The sequence below is a fragment of the Vombatus ursinus genome, unplaced genomic scaffold, assembly GCF_900497805.2.
Source record: "Vombatus ursinus unplaced genomic scaffold, bare-nosed wombat genome assembly UNPS02009173.1, whole genome shotgun sequence".
NCBI lineage: Eukaryota > Metazoa > Chordata > Mammalia > Diprotodontia > Vombatidae > Vombatus > Vombatus ursinus.
In genome coordinates this window covers 2,059,801-2,068,838 of record NW_020948951.1, presented here as the reverse complement: position 1 = coordinate 2,068,838, position 9,038 = coordinate 2,059,801, and the positions used below count along the sequence as shown (strand labels likewise).

At 40.3% G+C, this 9,038-nt stretch overlaps 1 pseudogene; it reads right to left on the bottom strand.

Annotated features, from left to right (window-relative positions):
• Window positions 1-7,309, bottom strand: part of LOC114035208 — a 41,433-nt pseudogene extending 34,124 nt beyond the window's left edge.
• Between the last annotated feature and the right edge of the window lie 1,729 nt (window positions 7,310-9,038).

Here is a 9,038-nt window from a genome sequence, read left to right as displayed (position 1 = left end):
TCTATCTATCTATCTATCTATCTATCTATCTATCTATCTATCTATCTATCTATCTGTCTGTCTGTATGTCTGTCTATCCATCTATCCATCCACCCATCCATCCATCCGTGTATCTATCCATCCATCTATCAGATATGTAAATATACCCCATATGTATCACATATCTATATATCTCATACATATGTATATACACATATATGTATACCACATGTAGTCTTTTTGTCTTCTCATTACTGTTGAATTTTCTCCTTTCAGTGCCTCAAACCAGATTTCTTCCTTTCAGTCTATTTAATGGTTTCTTCCTTTTTCTTCCTTTGCATTTAGCTGTTGGTAATGAATGCTTATTCCCATGTACTCTGGTCACTCCCTCATAAATGTGTTCTTTTAATGACAGGTACATTTTGTGACTTTATTGGTAATATAGTTATACATGTGTACATATATGTATACATATATACATCCTATGTGCATACACATATGTTGTGATCATCCATTTGGGGGACAGCTACATTGCCAGGGTAACTTAGTGGTCTGTTGACATGTTTGCTTTTCAGGTGCACATATGACTCCTATCTGGCAGCTGTGTCTTTGTAAAAACTGTTTGTTAATATCTCATCCCAGCGCCCTTTGTTTTGTTTCCCTCTGATCACCTAGCCAGGAGCAGCTGTTCTATTTCCCCTACTCTGTGGTTGCCATCCCTCCCTGGGTTTCTCCCTCCCTTCCTGGATCACACACTTAGGAAAATATCTGGGGGAACAGAATCTAGTCTGAAGTCACTCTGTTCAGGAGATAAAAAATGACCTAGGTAGCCTCATTCCCAGGAATATCCCTTCTGATCTGCCTTCTAAGATTTTGTCCACCAGTGTGAAGAGTGTTCTGGGCTACTTTTCAGACCTGTGGAATTGTTCAGGGGAGTTTTCTCAGCTTACCTAGGAGATCTGGTATGTAACACTCATTCTGGGGTGGTTTACTCTGGCTTGCTTTCTGTGGTGTTAGTACTGGAAAGGATGCTGTCTCAGACAGTCAGTCAGTCAATCAATAAGTATTTATTAAGTGCCTACTATGTACCAGGCACCATGATAAGCTCTGAGGGTATAAAGAAAGGCAAAAGATAGCCCTTGTCCTCAAAGAGCTCACAAGCTAACGGGGGAGACGATATGAAAGCAACTACATACAAGCAAGTTATGTACAGGATAAGTAGGGGGAAAAAGAAAAGGCACCAGGATTAAGAAGGAAAGTCTTGTAGAAGGTGGAATTTTAGCTGGGATTTGAAGGGAATCAAGGAAGAAAAGAGGTAGAGATGAAGAGGGAAAGCTTTCCAGGGATGGGGGACAGCCAGTGAAAATGCCCAGAGCTGAGAGATGGAGAGTCTTGTTCATGGAACAGCAAAGAGGCCAGTGTCACTGGAAGGAAGGGTATGAGGGATGGTGGTGGCATAAGGAGGAAGAAGACTGGAAGGGGGATGGGAGAGGAGGCTGCTAGGTTGTGAAGGGCTTTGAAAGTCAAACAGAGCATTTTGTATTTGATCCTGGAGGAGAAAAGGAATCTCTGAAGTTAATTGAGTAGAGGAGTGACGTGGTTGGACCTGTGCCTTAGGAAAGTCACTTTGGTGGCTGAATTGAGGATGGGCTGGATTTAAGAGATACTTGTGGCAGGCAGACTAACCAGTAGGCTATAGTCTAGGTGTGGGGTGATGCCAGCGTGGTGGTGGTATCAGAGGAGAGAAGGGGGAGTATTTGAGACACATGCAAAAGTGAAATAGACAAGCCTTGGCAACAGATTGCATATGGCGGAGTGGGGTGGGGTAGAGGGAATGAAGAGTTGATCATGATACCTAGGTTGCAAGTCTGGGGGATTAAGAGGAGGGTGGTAACCTCAGCATGAATAGAGAAGTTTGGAAGGGGAGGTTAGGGCAAAAGTTAATGAATTCAGTTTGGGATATGTTGAGTTTAAGATATCTACTGGAAATACAAGCAGCACTCTTTATTGATATGTAAACTGCGGGACATCAAGAATTGTTGTGGAAAGTACTTAGAATTGGAATTGCATCCCCTGTGGTCCAGTGGGATTTAGGGGCACTGCCATAGATTGTGGTGGGACATATGGGCATGATTTCTGGGTTTCACTTTTCTCCTCTGTAAAAGAGGAAGGGGAAGGTAGCACTTTCCTTTTAGGAATGGTTGTAAGGAATAATAAATAAAAAAAAAAAGACAGCAAAGCAATTTACCAAACATAAAGGACTCCAAATATAAATGTGTAATTGTAGGAGTTAGAGAGAATGAAATTTGGCAGTAGAAAATTGAAGCTGAATATCTAATAGACCTGTTAAACCCCATTAGTTACAATGAATATTAGATTGATCCCATCAGGGAAGTAGGGAGAGCCTTTTTAGTTTGGGCCCTTAAAATAATTTTAGAGAGAAAATAGATTAAGAACAAAATCCTGCCTTCCCACATTTAAAGCAGCTGCACTGGCAGAACCCATTTAGTTGTATCATTGGGTTTTAAAAATGCATTATAAAATTTTTTTTGCATTCCATTTATCTTTTTAATTATGATTGGCTCAGGCTAATATCTAAAAGGCTTGTCTTCCTTGAGTATAAAAGGCAGCATTGTATCATAGATGGAGGGGCCAATATTGAAGTCAGGAAGACCTGTGCTCGATTTCTATCTCTGATAACATACATGCCATGTGACCAGGGTAAGTTGCAACTTCTCAGTGTCCCAAGGGGACTTTCTAAGGCTCTAAATCGCAATTTGCTTAATATGTATTAGTGAAAGGAGTTTCCACATCAGAAGTTCTCTCTACTGATGAAATCACAAATCTGAACCTTCAATTTCCACCTCCCCATTTTTCTTTCTCCCTTCATACATCCCCGCAGCATACACGTGCTTCATGCTTCAACCAGTGAAGAAACTGGCATGAGGCTTAAAATTCTGCAATGAATAATTTACCTATACATTAGGGACTGGAGAACTGGACTGACTTGGGACACAGGAAATTCACCCTCAAATGTAGTGGACAAAGGGGCTAGACTTGGAATCAGAGAGATCCAGGTTTGAATTCTACCTCAGAAACTGACTGGCTGAGTGCTTCTGGGAAAGTTACTTAGTCTCTTTCTGCCTCAGTTTCTTCACATGTAAAATGAGGATAATAATAGGACTTCCTTCACAGGGTTATTTAAGGGTTGAAGGAGATTATGTATGTAAAGTCCTTTGTAATCCTTTAGTGTCTTTCAGACACATCCAACTGTATGTCCTTTAGACAGCTGAAATTCAACACATCTAAAACTGAACTCATTGTCTTTCCACCAAGCCCTGCTCCCCCTGCAACTTCCTTATTACTGTTGAGGGCACCATCATCGTCCCAGTCCCTCTGTCTTGCAGCCTAGATATCATCCTTATCTCATCACTCGCCATATGCAACCTGTTGCTGATGCCTATCAATTTCATCTTTGCCACATCTCTGGAATATGCTCCTTTCTCTCCTTTGATACTGCCATCACGCTGGTGAAGGCCCAGCTGTCAAAGTGATCTTCCTAAAGTGAAAGTCTGACAGCGTAGCCCTCATATTCAATAAACTCCAGTATTTCCCTAACATTTCCAGCATCAAATATAAAATCTTCTGTTGCTGCAGTGTAGGAAATGATGAGTTGGTGAACTTAGAAAAATATGGAAAGACTTGGACTTATGAAGGAAGATGTTATCCACCCTCAGAGAAACAGAGGACATACAAGTACAGTATAGTCTTACATAGATGCTTATGAATGTTATATGTCTATACATTATTATAGATATCTAAGTATATCAATATCTATGTAAGTGTATGTATGTATATGTGTATGTATGTATATATGTGTATAAGTGTATATATGTGTATGTGTAAGTGTATATATGTGTACATGTACATGTATATATAAATATTTCCATGCTTAACTGCAGCCTTATAGGGGAAGGAGGGGGAGGAAGGGGGAAAAAAGAATGAAGTAAAAAGTGCATAGCAGAGAACAAAAGAAAACTTACAAGGAAGCAAAGGAAAGATGGACAGTTCTAAACACAATCTGTAGTATTTATTACATATGCTTTCTTGAAATAGAAATTTATTGTTGTATATTTTGAATCCTCTCTTATGTTCTGCTGTGCACATGGAGATGCTTTTTTTTTCTTATTTTGTATTTAAGTTTTAATATTTAAGTTTATAATGTTTCTTTTTCTTATTGTGTATTTAAGTTTTAGTATTTAAGTTTAAAATAAATTAAAAAAAGAAAAAAAATATAAAATCCTCAAAGCCTGACCCTCTGTAACCCAAACATCTTTCTAGGCATTTTATACCCTCCATCTCATGCAGGTCCTCTTTTGATCCAGTGACACTGGCCTCCTAGCTGTTCCTTGAAGGAGATGCTCCCATCTCCTGATTCCAGGCATTTTCGCTGACTGTCTCCCATGCATCCCATCTCTGCCTCCAGGCTTTTCCTGGTTTCCCTTAAATATCAGCTAAAATTTCACCTTCTACAGGAAGCCCTTCTGTAATCCCCTTAATTCTAGCACCCTCTCTGTTGAATAGTTTCAGTTTATCCTGTACATTTCTTGTTGTACGTAGTTGTTTTCATATCATCTCTCCTGTTAGACTGTAAGCTCCTTCAGAACAAGAACTATCTTTTGCCTTTGTGCCCCCAGCACTTATCACAGTGTCTGACATATAGAAGTCACTTAATGACAGTTTATTGACTGACTGATTTATAAATTTGAGCTATTAGAGGGGATTTTTGTTCAAGCATAAGTTGGACAAGATGATCCTGTGATCTCTTCCAACTCTGACCTTCTATAAGTTTGAAAACTCAGTTTCGAAAAAATGTACACCTTAAATTTTCACCTAGTAATAATCTATCTCTAGTGGTGCAAAGTAAGTAAAGTATCTCAAGAAAAATGCACTGGTTTAATTAGGAGAGAAGCAGAACCCCAGAGAGGTTACAGAACCATTTCCAGGAATCCCCTATGGTGACTTTTATTATCATTAGTCAAGAACTATGCTGTCATGATACGGAGACATCTTAGTGTGGAAACTCCCTCTACCAATAATAACTTTTCTTCAACTTATGGTCTTAGTGAATACCTAGGATACTGAGAGGGTAAGTGACATATTTGTGGTCCTGCAGATTTTACATACACACACATACATACATAGATAAATAGATATAGATAATAGATAGAAATGCAGCATTGGAAACACAGGTTTCCCTGACTCCAAGGTCAGTTCTCTATCTATTATATATACTACCTCTCATAATTTTTATATAGACAGATTCCAAACTATTCCATTTTTGTAGTCAAGGAATTTGTTTGAATAATTTGGGCACTTAGGAAGAGCAATCTTTGGTTCAAGATTTGATGCAACTATATATAAATAGCATCAGCCTCTTTCAGACCCATTGTGGACAGGATACCCCATATTGAACACGGTGGGTGCTTGATAAAATTTTCACTGATGAAGATGCTCTCACTATCTCTTTTCAGATCTACCTTCTCTCCCTCCCCACTCTCCCAAGTGAGAAAAAACAAAACCAAACCAAAAAACAAACAAAATCAAAACCAAAACAAAACCACAGTTACAAATCAGTATTGTCAAACAAACAAAAAAATTTCCCTATGGCCCCTATGTCTAAATCTGTATTCCGATATAGATTTCTTTTACCTGTCTATTAGGAGCATAAGTAGCATGTTTCATCTTAAGTCCTCTGGAATGTGGTTGGTTTTGGTATCATCAGAGTTCCTAAGTTTTTTTTTTTTGGCTAGGCAATAGGGTTAAGTGACTTGCCCAGGATTACACAGCTAGTAAGTGTCTGAGGCCAGATTTGAACTCAGGTCCTCCTGACTCCAGGGCTAGTGCTCTATTCACTGCACCACCTAGCTGCCCCAAGAGTTCCTAACTCTTTCAAAGTTGTTTGTTTACAATATCATTGTTATTGTACAAATTGTTCTCCTGATTCTGCTCACTTCACTTGGCATCAGTTTATAAAAGTCTTCCCAAGTTTTTCTGAAACTGTCCCCTTCATTATTTTTTATGGCACAATAGTATTCCATCACATACATACAACAAAACTTGTTCAACCATTCCCCAGTCAATAGGTCCCCACTTCACCCCTGGCTGTTTGCAATTCTTTGCCAGCACAAAAAGAAGTGCCATGAATATTTTTGTCCATATGGATCCTTTTCATCTTTCTTTGATCTTTTTAGGGCTTTGACCTAGTAGTGATATCTCTGGGTCAGAAGGTTTGCATAGTTTTGTAGCTTTGGGGGCATAGTTCCAAACTGCTTTCAAGAATGATTGGGTCAGAAGAACCCTTGTTTTGTGTAACAAACATTTATTAAGCACTTACTACTGTGTGCAAGGTACTATACTAGGTGTTATAGATACCAAAACAAAAACAAAACAGCTCCTGCCTTTGAGCAACTTAAATGCAATAACTTAAGTTACTTAAATGAAACTGTTCATGTCTTCCAAAGAGAACATAATAATTTGCCTACATTTTTTCACCCGTCCTCATGTCCTCTGCAAAGTTTTTGTCAGGAGGGAAGACCAGGGATCAGAACACCCATTTTACAGATAGGAAAACTGATATGCAGAGAAGCTAAGTGCTTTATGCTAGGTTGCCCGATGAGATGGAGGTGGACTTGAGTCTAAGTCTCTTGATTTGTCCCTAGGTTTTGTTTCCGCTAGCTTATAAGGCTTCTTTTGAAGAGCAACCCTTGGGAAGTAGGTTTCAGTGGTACGTATCACCAAGGGACAAGCTGGCCTTGAGCTATGGAGGTTCATGATTCCATATTCCATGAAGCAAGGAGAAAAGGATTACGGGATCACAAGAAAGACCAAAGGATTTTAGAGCCGGAAGGGACTTTGAAGACTAGTCCGAAGGTGTCAGACATATAGCCTGCAAGCTCTATATGGCCCAGAACATTCCAGAGTGCTGGAATGTAATTGGAAAATATTTAACAAAATAAATAAAAATATGATAAAGCATAGATAACATAAATATGTGGTTTTCTAAATCCGTATGCAGCCTGCAGGAATCCTTATGTACACTTCAGTGGCCCCTCATTTCTCCTTAAGTTTGACCCCACGGATCTTGTCCAACCTTCTAATTTTATAGCTGAAAAAACTGGAAGAGAAATGACTTGCCCAAAGCTACTCAAGTAATAAGTATCAGAGTCAGGATTTGAACTCAGGTTTTCTTACTCCGGTAACTCCCTCCTTCACCCTCCACCCTCAAAAATCCAGCATAGTTCTTGGCCTCTTCTAGGTAGGTCCCCATCACCTCTGACATTATAAGGATGCTCCCTAATCTCTTTGTCTTTTTTTTTAAATTTTCCTTCTCTGTGTAGTTTCACCCTCAGAATAGTGAGGGCAGAAGACTTTGGGCCTCTTTCCCCAAGGCATATGGATGGCAAAGCTCCACATGGATCAGGCTCCCATGCTGTCTCCACCAAGTTATTATGATATTCTACAAGAACAAGACTCGGGGCTCTCTGGCTTGGACTGTCCATTTTTGGGTAGGCCCAGAAACCTGCAAGACATGCAATACCATCAGATGAATGAGAGACAAGAAGTACCCTCTTTCAAGCGTCGAGGTGGCGTGGTGGACCATCGGGACATCATCTTGGCTCACCAGGCCCACAAAATCCACAGTACCCCCCAAGCCAAGCGGAAGGAATGGGAGTAAGTATTGACAAGAATTCATTAAGACCTAGTTAAAAAACGTGGGCAAAGGGCTACTATTTTTGTCAAATGCAAAGCACTCTACACATGTTTGGCATTATTTGTGCCTCATGTATGTGGATGTGAAAACTAGGCCAGTTATATTTTTAGCCAAGGATCATTTTATTTCCCTTCCTTCCTCCTACTTACATGTCAGAGAAAAGCAGGAGTGCATGAAGCAATAATAAAATATTGTTGAAACCAAAGCTTAGAGACAGTTGCTTCAAGTCCTTGGAGGGGTCTTGCATTTGTAGAAGGGTAGAGTGAGGGTTAGGCGGTGCCATCACTAGTGCAGGGGAAATTGAGGGCTTTTGTGGTCCTCCATCGGATTCTTGCTGCCCAGAAATAATGACCCCTACCCTTGCCTGACTAAAGCTACCTATCCCTAAGGGTGCTACATCACTGTTATATCCCTTTTCCAGGTCCTGCCCTGCCCCCCCTCCAGCACAATGTTGGTATAATTGTCCCTGGCTAGGCTGGATGGCCCATGTGACATTACAGTGCTAATGATGCCATGCTGTGTAGAACATTCTGGATCAGTGGCAATGGGGTCATGTGCTGACTTTCCTAATAACAGCCTCAGAGTTCCTGTCTTCCCCATTCTTCTCAGTTGAATTTGTCCCAGGTTTCTAATTATGGCTCCAGGTTGGGGCATGGAGAACAGAGCTTGCTTTCTAATAGGTTTCTAATACCATCTAATAATAATAATATATTTATTGAATTGAATTGAATTCAAGGTAGCCCTTCTCCAATTTCTGTCCCTTCTTCTCTTTACCAGTGATACACAGAAAGTACTTTTTAATGCTTTTCAGTTAGATAGTACAGTAGAGAGAGTGCTAGGCCTGGAGACAGGGAGACCTGAGTTCAAATGAGGCCTTAGACACTGACTAGCTGTGTGACCCTGGGCAAGTCACCTAATCTCTGTTTCAGTTTCTTCAACTGTAAAATGGAATAATAGAACCTACATCCCAGGGTTTTGTGAAGATCAAATGAGATAATATTTGTAAAGTGCTTACCACCATGCCTGGTACATATTGCTACTTAGTAAGTGATTCTTTCCTTCCCTTCCTTCCTTCCTTCCTTCCTCCCTCCCTTCCTTCCTGCTTTCCTTTCCTCTCTCTTTCCTTCTTTCTTCCCTTCCTTCCTGCCTTCCTTTCCTCCCTCTTTCTTTCCTTCCTTCCTTCATTTCTTTGTTCTTTCCCTTCCTCCCTCTTTCCTTCCTTCCTTTGTTCCTTCCTTCATGGGTGGGTGGGGGGAAGGCATCATGGCACAATAGAAAGAGCATT